General features: G+C 40.9%; 1 protein-coding gene across 1 annotated transcript in view; it reads right to left on the minus strand.

Moving 5' to 3' along the window:
* The window catches only part of LOC135217024 (uncharacterized), a 313,643-nt gene that overhangs the window by 91,088 nt on the left and 205,091 nt on the right, over nt 1-17,464 (minus strand). The gene's annotated exons all lie outside the window — the stretch shown is intronic.

The raw sequence follows: 17,464 nt of genomic DNA on the forward strand, positions 1-17,464 counted from the left end.
TCTTTATGTTACGTGTTAGAACATCGTGCCTTTATGGTACCCGACCTCCTTTCACATGTTAATCCTTTCTTAGTAGGAAAAAACTCTTATATACGAAGTATAGTCCATTCAGGGAAACCATTTCTGCCACGAAGAGAATGTTTCCCATCCCACTCATCCATCTTCTCTTGAGCAATATTCGATTCTAAAAAGGTTGTGTGCGTTTCTCGAAAGACTTGACCATACCGTAGTCTTAAAGTGAATTCTCTACTACATCCATCTTCTCACTAAGCATGTATTCTAATAAGCCATGCTTTCATAAGCATGAGAGCATTCATTAATAATATAATGTTCTACTGCTTAGAATCCTTTAATAATGTTACCTACGGTAAACAGCATTGAAAGGTTATAATATCTTTCTTATTGAAAGCTTCTTAGCAAAAGGCAGACAATATTTTATTTGTGTTAGCTTAACTATCTCCTCCATTCGAGACTAAGTCCATGATTGTGGGGGGATATACGGTTAACCATTCGATCCCGTTGGAGAGAGAGATGTAATCGACTAATCATGACCGAGAACCGGATGGTACTGTATTCAGTATTGGCCTTAGAATGACAGCCCGCAGTCTCGCTCGCTGCCTGACTGCATTCATCATGAGTTGCCAGTTACTTCATTCAATGAAGGAATATAATACAATTATTCTCGAGCCTAAGGAAGCTCTTAATAATGCAAATTTAGCCAAACAACCTTTGTTAAATACCGAAGCTGAGTAGGTATTGTCGTAACAAACCTTGTAAGCGAAGTCCTTACCAGGAAAAAACCTGTAAGGATATAGATAATTCCGTAGCGAACCACAAAGGCAACTCTGGTATGGGTATATGACTTGTCATTCAGTAGTCGTATACAGCAAGTCTTGCTACTACATTCTTTCCTCTCCGATCCAGAGAGAGAAAAGGAAATCTTGCCCTCTTCGTTCTTTTCGTCAATAAACACGAATTAGTATTAGTCGAAAGAGATCGCAATGAAAACTCTAGGATCGAAGAGAATCCCTCAAATTTTTATTCTCTTGGATATAAGGCCGTATTCTATGCCTCTATTATTTGGAAGAGCCTCTAATCAATGAATGAGAGCTCGTACAAATCTTGTTTAATTTGCAAACGATCCTGAGAAAAAACTATCATCATCTAAGTCCTCCTGACAAGAATGACGGCCGCCTGTGCGACATATTGCATTCTTCTCAGGAGACAGCTGTGCTTGCGGCAGATTTCCACCCGAAACGGACATATCGTGAACAGGACGACGGCCGCCTGTGCGGCACCTTTCGTCTCTGTCCAGAGAAATCCGCTCCTGGTCCAAATCATAAAGAGACGCTTCCTGGTTGATTTCTCCGTATGATTCTTTTGAGGAAGATCTTGGCGCTTGGTGTTTAAACCGTTGACGAAGTCTGGTTTGTTCAATGCGCTTGGACGTATCTGTCCGTCTCGGACCGTGTCGTCTGTCCGAGCTGTCCACCTATGGAACTTGGCGCTTGGCTTGTTGGTCATTCCAGTACGACACCTCTGCCTGTCCGTCTTGTCCGCTTCTGGCGCCTGTCGCCCGGACGGAGTTGCCTGCGCACGACGTTTTGTCCAATCCAGGCTGTCCGCCTTGTCAAGGTTGTCCGCAATCGGCACGAGTCGCTTGGACACAGTTGTCCGCATAGGAAATATCCGCCTGTCGGGCTGTCCGCGTTCTGGCGAATGGTGTCTGGTTGGAGCCGTCCGCGTAGGACACTTTTTCCTGTCCGAGTAGTCCAATTCTGGCGCCGAGCGCCTGGGTGGTTCTGTCCGACTCGGACACTCTTCGTCATTGTCCGTATGTTGCGTCTCAATCCTATGAGTTTTCGTCCTTCTTTCTTTATTCGTCTCTGTACTCGTACGAGGAGTAGAGGAGATAAGTCTGGAGACCAGAACGCCCGTAGGACGAAGATCTCTTAAGCAGGAAGAAACAATCGTCCTTTCTCCTCTGGAAGGTGTCTTTTGTTTCCTCAATATTCCTACTAAAGAGGAAATTTGTTCCTGCATTTTAAGTAGGAAGTCCGTCGCAGTTTCTTCCTTTTCTTTGCCATGAATAGGAGAATGCGCTCTGGAAGGCGTAGGAGATCGAGATATTGTCCTCTTGGCTCTTTTCCTCTCGTAGGGAGAATCGTCCGGGAAACGTTCCGGGCTCGAGTCCCAACGTCGGGAAGCTTTCCAACTCCTCCTTGATCGACACGACAGTTCGTCGGAATTCCATCCACTTCTCGAGGGAGCCGAATCATTTTTTGAAGACGGAAAGCACTCTTTTAGGATGCCTTTCCAATGGCGATCCTTGGCAGTCTGGGACGCTACAGATTCTGCCGAGGGACGCCTGACCGGTGGGGATTCTCCGTAACCTCCGTACGACTGTCGACATTCCTTCTCCTCTGGGCCTCGGAGCTTGGAAGAGGTCTAGGTCTGGGAGGCAGACAGAGCCGATCGGTAACGCACCCTCCACTATTTTAGGACGCCTTTCCAATGGCGAACTTGGCAGTCTGGGACGTTCTACAGAGTCTGCCGAGGGGACGCTGATCGGTGGGGATTCTCCGTAACCTCCGTACGACTGTCGACATTCCTTCTCCTCTGGGCCTGGGAGCTTGGAAGAGGTCTAGGTCTGGGAGCGAGACAGAGCCGATCAGACGCACCCTCCACTTCAATGGGGAACACTATATTCACTTCTTACCTTTTTAGAGCTCGCTTTTGAGCTACATCCATTATCTTCAAATTTGCATATATAAATTTGTAGTTTCTGTGGAGTAAGAAGGTGATGAGGATGCAACAACTACTAGTACTGCTAATACTCTAACTGCTCGTTAGCACAAACGCTATTAAAGCTTATAAAGTAAGCGTATCTAGTTATATGCTTTTCTTACTTCCTAAAGTAGGAAATTAAAGTTTAATATTTCCTCAATAAAGTTGTAACCTTCATTACATGTAATAATGAATAAATATTAATAATTCCCTTTATTGCAAAATATGTGAGTGTCTACCGATAATTTCGGTAGTTTCAATTAGTATTTTCTTCGAAATTTCGAAGCGAAATTCATTAAAAAGTTAATAAAAGCGTATGCCGAACCAAAGACCCAGTACTTCCCTGCAAAAGACAGCCCAGAAGATCGATGGCGATGAAACACGAAAATCAAATCAGGAGGAACCGTAAACGTATGTTTACAGTCCAAACGATAGAGAAAAATCTGTCCTTAGAAGGTAATAGTTCCTATTCCTGCCACCCAGCGGCAGGCCGGTAGATCACCTGACCTACCTATCTGTAGCGTGTGCCGCGAAATTCGAATTTCTATCGGGGACGACGGAGTCTATAGCTAAGTATATATCTGACAGGGAAGTTGAATGTATGAAAATAAAAATACCCCATGCGTAATATATTTTCATACACATTTTAAACATAAAAGCATGAACATTTGTTGCGGGAGGATTTTTTCCTCACCAAGACATTAAGATATACGAGAATAATAATACTATTAGTATGCATATACATATGCACTGATGTCAGTCTTCTTGCCTGAAGACAGGGGTCGGAGAATGGTACTGTGTCATAGTTGACACGGTGGGTATGAATTATGCTGCCTGGGAATTAGGGTAGGCCTGTCCTACCTGCTATTACATGATATTCCTTGTGTGTATGGGTCTTATTACTGATGAGGCCAGGTGATGTCTTCCCACTGGGAATCAATTGAAGTGCTGATTTCCATTTTAGGGCTATTGAAGAAAATTCCTGGTACTCAGCTTGTTTTTTTATTACTCTTTACATCATGCCAAATTTCTCCCAGGCATAGTCTAGCCTAGTCTTCAGAACTCCTGGACTAGATCCCTTGCAAGGGATACATAATCATTTGTATTAATAACTTGGTGAAATAGCCAAAATGAAGGATGGACCGGTTGACGTCCTCCTCACATGAAAGCATTCGTGATCCTTACATGGTCTTTTAGTGTTACCAAAATGCAGACGAAAGACTCAGGGCAGTGCTCCCATACTCAAAGGGAAAGATAAACAAAACAAAGGACTGGCTACACTGCTACTCACTCGTGTCCACAACAAAAACGAAAACATTTCACAGTTCCAATTACTCTTACAACAGTAGCTAAATTTGCACTTATGTAACTCTATATTTTCTATTAACTCGATATATTCGGCATAGAATAGCGTCAGAGGCATATATTTTACCCTAATACTATGTAATAACTCTCCATAAAATTTTTTGATATCATTTGCATAACCTTTATGGTCTGAACGGCATTTCTACAAATGTATGAACTCGTTAGACATAGCAGCGCTGTTAACCGAAAATTGTGCCGTAAAAATACCTTAAAATGCCTTATTTTTTCATGAATATTTTTTACAATGGCCGTAAAACTGATTCGCCGCTAAGAGATTGCGCCACTAACCGCTGGCCATCTGTCTTGAGATTTTGGTGCAGGACAACCGGAAAATCGACGAGTCCAAATTTGGAAAGAGAAAATTTTATAAATGCCGACGTGTCGATGGTTGTTGGGTTCTCAGCAGGATTGCTCACGAAACTAAGGACACATTCTTTCAAATTGTTCCAGATAGATCTACAGAAACAGTCCTTCCAATTTTAATAAGAAACATACATCCAGTGTCAACCATAATTTCAGATTGTTGGAAAGCATACCACACTGTAAGTCAACATTTCAAAACACACCTTAACGTTAATCACTCTCTACATTTGTAATGAGTTACATGATAAATAATACTGTGTGACCATTCTTTAGCAAAAATGCATGTAACATGAATCAGGCCAGGGGCCAAGGAGGAAAGTTTGCCCGAAATCCAATGCTAGAGTGTGAGAACCTTACATCAGCAAAATGTATGTAGAACTTCAACAAATATTTCCTTGGGAACCACTTTGGCTCTCACGAGAAAGAGAAGGCTTACGTGTCATAACCTCAATTGGCTTCTTCATCGTAAGTTGCCCGTCATAGACAGCGTGGAACTTCCGCCGAACCTGTCTTCCACAGAGTATCATCGACAAACCAACGAAACGGAAAACAGACATTCTACAAACAAACACACTCCACGAATCGTCGATCTGTGTCACTCGGAAGCAAGGAAGGAGACCATGCGGATCCATGACGTCATGAAAACACCACAGGTTTCTCCCATAAAACCAGCTAAGTAAACCTTCTTTATTCATTCAGTGTGTAACTTTATTGTTAAACCTACGCAGGTCGAGAGGTCGCAGTTTCTGGATGAGTTATGAGACATCCTTTAATCTCACTTTTCTTGCAGGAATCTATCTTCATCATTTGCTTAACCGTTCCTGCAGGCCTTTATCTTTGTCTTTCATGCCAACCCTTCTTTTCAGAGGTTCTGCTGAAATATGTTATCATATCTTATGTGCCTAACTTAATCATTTTGGGGGACACATTATTATTCCTGTGCCACATTGTGTTTTGTACAGCATATGCATTTACGCAGTGGACGAGTGCATTCTTACAGCTATTTTGATAGGGTTGCTAACAGATGTAGTGATAGAAATCGAAGACAAAGATAGCCACACCTGCACCCAGTAACCCAGTTGTAACTTTACTTAGTGCCACGTCAGCAATTGTTCCCTTCCAAGGCCGCATTAACGGGTTTTTGCCTCAGGGTGTAGAATCATGGATTTCATCAGTGGATGCTCATTTGAAGGCTAAATGTGTCACTTTGCCATCCCTACAGCTACAGGAAGCTAAAAGCTTTATTGGCTTTGCAGAAGGGGATGCTGGATCCTACCTTAGGGGTGTTTCCTTTCAAGAGGCAAAGACATGGGATGAATTTAAAGTTAAATTACGCTCCGTATATGGTAGCGAGGAAGCCTTGGTGGCGGTGATAGCCTTGAGAAACGTTTTTAATCTGGTCTCTATGACTCATCTTAGCTTGGTTGACAGAGCAGCACTTCTTGCAGACAATTTGAATGAATATCTGGATAATTTGAATCAATCTAATTGGGTTAGTGGTACAGACATGGCTGTAAAGGATTTTATCAGGCTCATATACTTAACTTTCATAACAGCTATGTTGCCAGAAGCCTTGGTACAGTGTTTTGATGAAGAGCTAATGCCCGATAGCACGGAACTTGATATCTACAAACAAATTAAGAAACATATGTGTAAATGTGCAGATTTAGATCCCTCACTTGTTCAAGTTTTTACAAAGAATGAAAATAAACCACAGCAAGTAAATATAGTTAACAGTAATACGGCCGGGATAACTTGTTTTAACTGTAAACAAACAGGCCATATGATCGCAGATTGCCATACGCGTTATTGTTCCATTCATAATAACTCAAGGCATGCATACGCTCGGTGTTTCTCACGCAACCAGGCACAGAGTAATGCTAAAAATACACAGCACGTAGCAAATGATAAGAAAAAAAATCCATATTATCACAAAAAGAAACAAGTGAACAGTAACTCTGCTCGGAATCAGAAACAAGCAATTCGGGCTTCAGGGAACTCAGTTCCTAACCTGTCTAGCCAAAACAGTCAAAGGCAGTCAGATTTTCTGAGTGTTCAAAGCAAAGCAAATACCACGTAATTAACTCCAGCGGGGGGGAGAGTGATGTTGGGTCATTCGTATCAACATCCTTTGAATTGAAAAATAAATTTAATCATCTAGAAGACTTATGTGAAACACAAAATTTTCCTATGAATCACACGACCGTATTTAAAAAATCAGTGCAGGATCCCGTAGATTTTCCTAGAATTCACGCTATAATCAGTAATGATGAATTACGCCCTACTTTACACGCCGTAAATCTAGAATATCAGCCTTTTACGTTGTTTTTTATTCCAGCAGTCCATGTAATATCATGGACTTACGGACTCATCACTTGTTGTTTTTGAACTTCCCTATTGAGAGGTCCAGGGTACGACTTTCGGACATCGGCAATAACGAACTAAGTGTTGTAGGCATAACTCAGGTTCAGTACAAGGTGGGTAAGCACACGCTTACCGACACATTTATAGTTGTACAACACATTGATATGTATCCAGTTGTAATTGTAGGATATCTATCCATGTGCATTCAAAATATTATCCTAGCTCCTGCCAAAAATGGTGTGTTTATCAAAGGAAAATTTTACAAATCTTCCAACACATTAAAATACGTTTTGGACAAAAAGGAGATAGACAATCAAACAGTAACGTACATTGAAGAACCAATCACCTGTCTCATGAATCATGACATTGTCCAAGCGACCCAACAGAATTCTTGCACACCCGTACTGGCAGCTTGCACGCAATCTATCGAGCCGAATGCACCCTCGTACCTATCAGTGCGTGTTAAGAAAACCTTGCCAGGATCTGAAATTTTAATCCTTCCAGACAATCTGAAAATTAATTGACTTTCCGTGACACAAGCATTATACACTGTTGACTCACAGCATCAGGTTAACATTGAAGTCTGTAACCACTTGAATACCGATCTAGTAATCCAACAAAATCAGCATATTGTGGATATGGAATTGTATAAGTACCACACTCTTATCGTTGCTGAAATTAACCACACTCAACCCGTTGTTGATAAATCCCTCTTACAATCTATCAAAAGTAAAATCAATAAAGACATTCAAGAGGTGGGGATACAGAAGAAATTTTCTGAACTTTTATCTAAATATCATGATGTTTTCTCCACTAGCGAGGGATCTCTAGGGAAAACGGATGTCATTGAACACCAAATACAGTTAAAAGTCAAGCATAAAGTTATTTATATACCTTCGTATCAACTCCCTATGAAATTTCAGAATGAAATTAATGACGAAGTAGAAAAGATGTTAAAAGAAGGAGTCATTAGGAAATTGAACAGACCTAATAACTTTCCTTTAATTGTTGTACCCCAAAAAATTCAGACTTGGCGAATTTGCATAGATTTCCGTTGCTTAAACAAGGAAACGATTCCCAATCGTTTTCCGGTGCCATGTACCGACGATATCATTGTTAGGACAGAATAGATATTTCACCAGCTTGGACTTATTTAAAGGCTTTCACCAGATCTCCTTATCTAAGGAGAGTACCCCATACACAACCTTCAGGACAGCCAGGGGACTATGAATTTTTACGTATGCCTTTCGGCTTAAGTTGCTCCCCAATCACATTTACCAGAATGTTTAATATAGTGTTTGGAGACTTATTATGAGATGTCGCTGAGGACCTTCGTTACTATATCCTGTTAGCTGTGACCCTGGTGACGGTGGTGATTATGGTCGCCGTGAATGTATTCGTCTGGCGTAGGATGAAGAGAACAAGAATGGCTCATGAAGACAATGTCAGAAACCATCCAGACAATCTCCCCTATGCCCTTAAGGCACTTGATTTTAGAGTCATTTGAAACTGGCCTTTTCCCTTCACTCAAGGTGGTTGTTTGCAACTGTGAAATGCGCGAAAAGTTAATCAAGACAATGGCTAACTATGTAGTAGAAACCTCATTGACAATGCATTCCATATGTAAAAGTTTCAGTATTCTCAACAATCAGTGCACACTAATCTATAAATATATCAGTGCGTCTATTTGAAGCATATATAAGTTAAACAATAATGAATCAATGTATCTGTGCATGTACACACTAGGAATCTATATAAAGTGCACATATCTTAATCACATTATTTGAGTCAGTAATCTGAATCAATAAATACATGCATGCATGTATCATGTATCACCTATAATATACCTGTTACCTTATTCTTATCAAATTTTGGTACCATTAATTTTGATCAATATATGATTTTTTCAATATATAATCTTTGTGTGTCCTGTAACCATCAGAAATACGTTAGTAATTTTGTTGAATATGTATCTTCATGACTTGCATTTATATAATTGTATCAAAATATAACATGTATAATCCTCAGTATTAGGAATCAGATCATATGCATATGTTTTGTACGTGTATCTATATCTTTATACTTCATGTATTTTTTTTACGTATATCAATATTTTATATATATCTGATTTTGGTAGTTATATGTTTACCATAACTTGTGTATCTATATCTGAAATAACACTCGCACACATCCTGTGGCAAGGCAATCTTTCCGACCTGACTGTTCTTTTATATTTGATTTTGTTCGTGACCGAGCGTTATGTAATGACTTACATGACAAACAGGAATGTGTGAACATTCTTTAGCAATAATGCATGTAACATGAATCAGGCTAGGGGCCAATGAGGTCATGCAGGAAAGTCTGCCCAAAATCCAATGCTAGAGTGTGAGAACCTTACATCAGCAAAATGTATGTAAAACATCAACAAAAACTTCCTTGGGAACCACTTTGGCTCTCACAAGAAAGAGAAAGCTTACATGTCATAACCTCAATAAGTATGTTCGTTCATATGCCTGTATCTTTGATTAGGTTTGCTCGCCTATGATTTGTAAACGTATTGTAACTCAGACTTCCTCTACTCCTCTTAGTTCAAACATCTATTCAGAAACCTTCTCTGCATCTATCCCAAGATGTAATCTGGAACAATATATTATATTTTGGATACTTTGTGTTTCCACGACTTACCCTCTATTCACGAAAGAAGTAAGAAATGAATATCAAGTTAATAGAATATCTTCACAGTTCAACAGAGACATAACTGAGATGGAGAGAGAGATAACCAACAAAGTTTGCTATGCGAACCAAAATTACAACTCAGTGGCTCGTTTGTAAATACAACAAAGCCACTATCACATTTTGTTGATCCCGACGATGCACATGTGATTACAGCTTAGTTGCCCGGGCCGCTTAACACCATTTTGCCCGGTCTTTAATCACTCCGCCAAGGTAAGTAGTTCTCGCAGACGACCTGCAGCCGACCCGACCCGAACCCACTGAACCGACCCGACCCGAACATGCAACAACATGAAAGCCAAAACAAACGGGTTTGTATTAGTCCGCCGATTCCCTTCGATATTTAAACCCTTCAATATTTTTAGCCTTGCCCTTCTAATCTGTAGGAGCTCCCCTTTTTTTTTACATTATTAGATATTTTTACTCTTATTAGATATTTTTACCCTTGCCCAACTAATCTGTAGGAGCTCCACTTTTTTATACGTTATTCAATATTTTTACCCTTGCCCAACTAATCTGTAGGAGCTCCATTTATTTTACATTCTTCGACATTTTTACCATTGCCCAACTAATCTGTATGAGATCCATTTTTTTTTACATTCTTCGATATTTTTATCCTTGCCCAACTAATCTGTAGGACCTCCTTTTTTTTACATTCTTTGATATTTATTTTCCTTCTACTTGGCCCTTAATCCCTCCGCCAAGATAACTAGTACCTGGAACGGACCTTGCCTGACCCTGCCCGACCCTTTGCAATAGTCTGTTCCTGCTTCTCAGCTTGTTCAGTGCTACCATCATTAGTACCACGTCTGCTTCTGCCGATAATTTTTCGTGTCCCGCACATGTGGAATTCGCTGCCGCTGTTCCCGTCACTCTGGAAGACATCTACATTTTGTGTCGCGATGAACGATCCCTCATTATTTATTTCTTGAAAACAGGCCTACTTGGGGATTTTAGTGGCTTGTGCAAGGACTGTAACGAAGGCACCATCGGACTTTTGAAAAAAGGGGATAGTTTTCAATGGCAGTGCAACACTAGACACTGCCGCAAGTACACATCAATTCGCCACGGATCCTTCTTCTCGGGCTCCCATCTCTCCTTGAAGAGCATACTAGTGCTTATACACGGCTGGGTTCACGAGTCTTCCCAGAAATATATGCAACTTAATTTGAGGATCGGGTCGCCAAACACTCTCGTTGATTGGTACAATTTCTGCCGGGACGTTTGTGTTGATATTTTGGTGATGGACAATCGGAAAATTGGTGGACCTGGTCACGTGGTAGAGATTGACGAGTCCAAGTTTGGTAGAAGGAAATTTAACAAAGGCAGACGTGTCGATGGTTGTTGGGTTCTCGGCGGGATTGACCGTCAAACAAAAGAAACATTTTTTCAAATTGTTCCAGACAGAACTACAGACACACTTCTTCCTATTTTAATTGATAACATACACCCTGAGTCAATTGTAATTTCGGATTGTTGGAAATCTTATCACAATTTAAGTCAACATTTCAAATCACACCGTAACATTAATAACGTACACACAAACACGATAGAATCTACTTGGCGGGTTTTGAAACGAAATGTCTTACCTAGAAGTGGTCCTGTTAAAAACTTGTATAATTCATATTTCTCTATGTATTGTGTTAAAAAACGTTATCTAACTGAAGTTCATTGTCCATTTAAAGCATTTTTAGAATTAATTAAACGTGTATATCCTTTAACTAAAGTACGTTCAACATCCGCCAAAATGAGGGTCAATGTCGCTGAAAACAAACAATCACGAGACGTCGCCGTACAAACGGATTCGTCACCTGCAATCGTGCCTCGTCCACAAATTCCGGTTGTTCAGCAACCTCGGAAAACAACCGTCCCGTCTAGAAAGAAAAAAAAAATCCTGTACCCCGAAGATTTGAACGACTCAGATTTTCTTTATTAAGTTCTATATTTCTGGGGGGGTGGGGGGGACCGGCCAATCATTTGACGACTCGCAACATCTCCAAGGTAAGCTTATCAATGTAAATGCACGTTATGTTCATTATTTTGCGGTAATAAAGCACGCCATTGTATTTCCCGCTAAGCTGAAGTCAGGGCCGCTCAACGCATCCGAACATTCACGTTCACTAGCAGTCCACGTGTTCGAACAAAGAACGTGGCATTGACTTTAACCAATGTATTTTCGGAAATATTAACTTTGTTTAGATATCAGTAAGAACTTACGGGTGCCAGCCATCCGTACGGACAAGTTTTATTGGTTACGTATTAATAACTGTTAACATACTACACACGGGGGGGTCCAGGGGGGTGAAGCCCCTCGGCCAGGTAAGGGCATGGAGACTAAGTTTGGTTAGGTTGGTTCCTTTGGTTAGGTAGCAATCACTGTTAATATACTATACTGGGGGGTCCACCCCCTGGCCAGGTAAGGACGTGGAGACTAACTTTGGTTAGGTTGGTTCCTTTGGTTAGGTAGCAATCACTGTTAATATACTATACTGGGGGTCCAGGGCGGGCAAAGCCCCCCCCGGCCAGGTAAGGGCACGCGGCCTAAGTTTGGTTAGGTTGGTTCATTTGGTTACGATCACTTCAGTTGGCCAGGTACCGCATTTCATGCATGAACGTTCTATTAGGCTAATAGCCCATATGTTCGGTCTACGAATGTTGAGTAGGGGGGACAGTTTAGTAACCTAGGCCGCACATCTCACGTTAAACGTGGCCAACTAAACTGAGCATGGGGAACAGTTTGGTTAGCCTAACGCAACGGGGAACGGGAGCTCCTACAGTTTAGTTGGCCACTGGTTTCGTGTGCTAGGGTTTCGTGGTTTTTCGTGTTCATTGTCATCGTTTGGTTAGCCTAACACAACGGGGAACGGGAGCTCCTACATTTTAGTTGGTACGGGAGCTCCTACAGTTTAGTTGGCCACGGGTTTCGTCTGCTATGGTTTCATGGTTTTTCGTGTTCATTGTCGTCGTCTGGGTCTCCCCCCACCCAAAAACCCTGGTTTCCCAATAGGTCCCCCCCATGCCGTTTTCATTAACTTTTAACGAAAAACTCGTGTGTTCTCCCCCCATCCAAAAACCCCGCTTCCCAAAAGGGTCCCCAACCATTTTTTTTTAGGTTTTGGGGGTTTTCTGACGATACAAATGTTTTTAAACCTTGCGCCCAAAACAAACCCTCCGCCATCTTGTTTGTATTGCTCCGCCGATTCCCTAGCAGACGAAACCCGTGGGCAACTAAACTGTAAGTGCTCCCACATATACTCACAAACACGATAGAATCTACATGGTGGGTGTTGAAGCATAATTTTTTACCTAGAAGTGGTACAGTAAAAAGTTTGTATAATTTATATTTTTCTATGTATTGCATTAAGAAGTGTCAAATGTAGATTACCCTTTCAAAGCTTTTCTAGAATTAGTTAAACGTGCTTATCCATTAAATAGAGTAGTTTCAACAGCCGTCAAAATGCAGTCTAATTTCACCGAAACCCAACAATTGCAAGACGCCACCATACAAACACATGCTTGTTCCCCCAATTTCACTCGTCCAGATCCCACCAAAAATAGTGATCCAGCCCCGAAGAAAGGAGGATTTGAGTTGTCCGAATAGGTAATTTCCGACTTCTCCAACGATTCCGATTTCGAATAATTTAAGTGTGGTTTTATACAGTTTTCAGTCAAAGAATTTTATGTGCTTTCTTGGGGGGTCCAGGGGGGAGGGCCAAGTCCCCCCGTCCAGGTAAGGCAGCGTTGTCGTAGGAGTGGTTAGGTAGGTCAGAGCTGGTTAGGTCAGGACCTGACACTATTGGAAATGTTCGGTTTTTTTACGTTCACAGGGTGTCGGGGGTGGGGGGGGCCATTAGGGCAGGCGTGGTAAGTCAGGTTAGGTGGGTTCATTTGGTTACGGTCAGTTTAGTTAGCCAGGCTATGTATCTCATGCCCGAACGTTCAGTTAGGCTAACAGCCCATATGTTCGGACTACGAATGTAGAGTAGGAGAACAGCTCAGTTAGTCAGACTGCTCACCGAACAAATGTAGATTAGGAGGTCAGCCACACAGCCATTTTGTGGATTTCCTAGTGTTAATTGTCGTCGTCTTTGTTCCCCCCTTACCACCCAAAAACCCCAGGTTCCCAATAGGTCCCCCCTTACCGTTTTAAGGACATTTAGGCCTGAAAATACAATTTCCATGTTCATTTGCCCTTTCTTATGTATTATCCCCCACCCAAAAACCCTGGTTCCCAACAAGGTCCCCCTTACTGTTTTCATAGGCTTTTCGATATTCTATTACTGCACGTTTTCAAAAATCACGCCAAAACATACGCCCGACATCTTGTTTGTATTTGTCCGCCAATTATCTAGCAGATGATACTCTTGCCCAACGAAACTGTAGGCGCTCCTAATGTTTTGCTTATCACAATACTGTACTTCCTTGCATTATTTTAAGGTTAAATTGTCACTTTCTAATTTATATCAAATGCTATTCTCGTGTAAGAAGTAAATCGAAAATGAAAATGTGCAATTTTAAATATTAATGCTTTCATTTTGGTCTGTTTTCTCTTTTGTCTTTATTGTGTGAGTTCAGGTCGTGGAACAACTTCTTAAGAATATATCAGTATTCACAGAAACACAATATCCATCATGGTGGATTTCCATATTGAATGGGAAGAGCCTCCAGTTAGGTTTGTTTTGTTGGAGGATGAATGGTCGACAGTCATTGGAAAATAATCTCACTAATTACCTTTACCTACGATAATTCGTCAAATTACAATTCTACCCTTTTTTATTTGTTTTAATTGATAATATTCCTTTAAATTCAAGTCTGTTATTCACAAGTATCATGTATTCATTGCATATCTTACATACTTTTCCAAAGCTATAATATTTAATGTACAGAAAATCATGAGACGATACACCAATGACTACGGGCTGCTCTGTGAGCAAGAGCCCATGCTGACACAAGGTCAGCTAAATCAAAAACAACAACAACACCAATGATCTGTTTCGCATATTCAAGAAGTTGAAATGATGAGTTCTATTTTGTAAATGCAAAATATTGCAAGACAATTCCTCACCACTAATATTGAACAGGAGATTCACATAATATATAATTGTCTTATATAAAAGAAATAGGAAGCACAAATTTCATTTCATCATTAACACACACAGATGACAGATGTAGAGATTTATTATTATTTTTGTGGATATTCTGTTCAAATTTGGAGATTTTTAGCTAGAAAATCCCGTAAATTCAGTATGCAGTATGACCAGTAAATAAATCAGTTTTTACTTCAAATGAGAGCCACTCAGAATAGTTTTTTCCTTTTTGTAATGCATTGATGCAAAGTATATCTTATATAATCAGTGAATGAGCCATTTGCATTTTTATAAAGAATTAGCCCGTGATTTACTACAGGATTAATGAAAACATTTCCTTGTTGTGAATTATTCTGTAAGCATTGGTTATCACTATGATCAATACTGTTGATATTTTCATCATCATTTTATAAAATATACCACGGTATGTAGTAATATGAAAAGTAAATTAAAACCATTAATAATGATATTACACTTAAATATAAGCCTTTCTGCATGTCCTTTGGATTCCTCAAAAAATAAATTCCATCTATGAAGAATAAACAAAGGTGAGTAAACCTTTATCTTGTTCCAATTAGTTTGCATGCATTTATGTGAAGCATGGTGAGTAGTTTCTATATTAGTAAGGCCTACATATTAAAAAATATATATTTGTGGAAATGTGGGTTTTTGAGGATTTTTTTATCATGAGTTTTGGGGATTTTTAGACTAACCCATCTGGCAACACTGATTAACAGTGAATTCATAAGTGAATGTCGAGGGTGTCTATCGACGTTGATGATGTCGAGTTACATGTGGTAACTACTTTATATATATATATATATTATATTATATACTATATATATATTAAAATATATATATAAATATATATAAAGTTAGAAAAGAATATATATATATATATATATATATATATATATATATATATATATATATATATATATATATATATATAGAATAAAGTTAGAAAAGAAACTCTGAAAGATGTTGTGTTAACTACATGGCCCAGAAACAAACGAATAAGTCAAACAAACAATAAGAACAGAAATGTTTCAAGGCCATAAACCTATGCATATCATACATACATACATATATATATATATATATATATATATATATATATATATATATATATAGATTTATGTATGTATGTATGCATATTTATGGCCTTGAAACATTTCTGTTCTTATTGTTTGTTTGGCTTATTCGTTTGTTTCTGGGCCATGTAGTTAACACAACATCTTTCAAAGTTTCTTTTCTAACTTTATTCTTCAAGGCTCCTCTGAAATCAGTCCCACCATTTTTACAGATTTAATGGGATTTTTAAACCATGCTTAAAGATAATGTAGAGTATCTTTGAGTTATCTTGTCTGCATGAATGAATACTCTAGTGACGTAGAGAGCTTTTTCAAATGTAATGCGATTTCTCTGAAGCAGATGGTGTCTGTTTCCAGAGGTAGTGTTTGTTGTGAATCTTGAAGGCAATCCCAGGGCTTCCCAAACTGCGGGTCATGATTGTTTTTGAGGGGAGTCATGGAGGATCCAAGATTTTGAGGGGATTTTTTATGATATTTAGCCATCAAGGCTTCCCTCGACAAGCTAGCTCTTTGGGAGACTGATGGAGTACCTGCTATTGTTTATTGTTAAGATATGTTTTCCCATGGCGAGCAGGCGCCAAGTAAGCGTGCCGGTTGGAGACGGCAACTGGCGTCAGTATGTAATTGAGGACCTAATAAACCACACGCCTCTACCACCGTGTATCTCTTGTCCCACCTTGACATCCAACATGGCGCAGTGATTCTTAAGGACCAACGTGACCCTCACCATGCCCTTCCAGCGTCGCTCAGCGCAGTCCACCCCAAGGGCCGCACGCCCTGTCGTCCCCCGTGGGCTCGTTCCTGCCCTGCAAGAAGCCAGGCAGGCCATGGCGGCACAGCAACAAATGATCAACTCCCTCCGTGACCGGATTACGACACACGCTACCCCTGCACCACGTGTCCCTTCGTCTGCAGCCCCGGAGAAGTGTGAAATCGAGCTGAAGCCCGCCGCATTCAGATCCTGGAGAAGGTCGATGGAATGTTGGATCGAATTGTGCAGACTACCACTGCACGAGGTCGTCCACCACATCAGGCTATACTGCACGCCCCCTCTGCAACGAGCGCTGGACGCCAGATTCACCTCTCAGGAATGGAGTAACCTCACCGCTACGGAAGACATGGATTTCATTCGCGATATTGTGTTACGCTCTACAAACCGTGCTGTGTTATGGTCGGAGTTTTTCAATGCGACACAAGGCCCAGGCGAAAGCGTTAGTGATTACTTTTTAAAGTGTTCCCAAAAGGCCACCGATTGCAATTTCCAGTGCCCTCAGTGTCAGTGTAGCCTAGCCGAATATATCTTATTACCTAAGTTAACGGTGGGCCTAAGTGATGAGGCTATGCGTCGTCATGTGTACCAATGTAGCAATGACATTAAATTAGCGCCCTTAGGGCTAGGTGCTGTGCCTACGAGGCGGCCCGTGTTGACGCCGCTGTGCGCCAATGCAATTGGCGGGAAACTGCTCTTGCGGCTGGCAGCGAGATATCCGAGGCAGATCATCCGAATGCAACCGTCGCTGGTACAGGTAGGGGCCACCCACCCCCTCCCTGTGGGAACTGCGGCGGCCGCCACGCCCCCGGCAGAGCCTCATGCCCCGCCAAGTCCGCCGTATGCAACGGATGCCGCAAGCAGGGCCACTATCAAAAATGCTGCAGGAAATCCCATGCAAA

The sequence above is a fragment of the Macrobrachium nipponense genome, chromosome 11 (assembly GCF_015104395.2).
Source record: "Macrobrachium nipponense isolate FS-2020 chromosome 11, ASM1510439v2, whole genome shotgun sequence".
NCBI lineage: Eukaryota > Metazoa > Arthropoda > Malacostraca > Decapoda > Palaemonidae > Macrobrachium > Macrobrachium nipponense.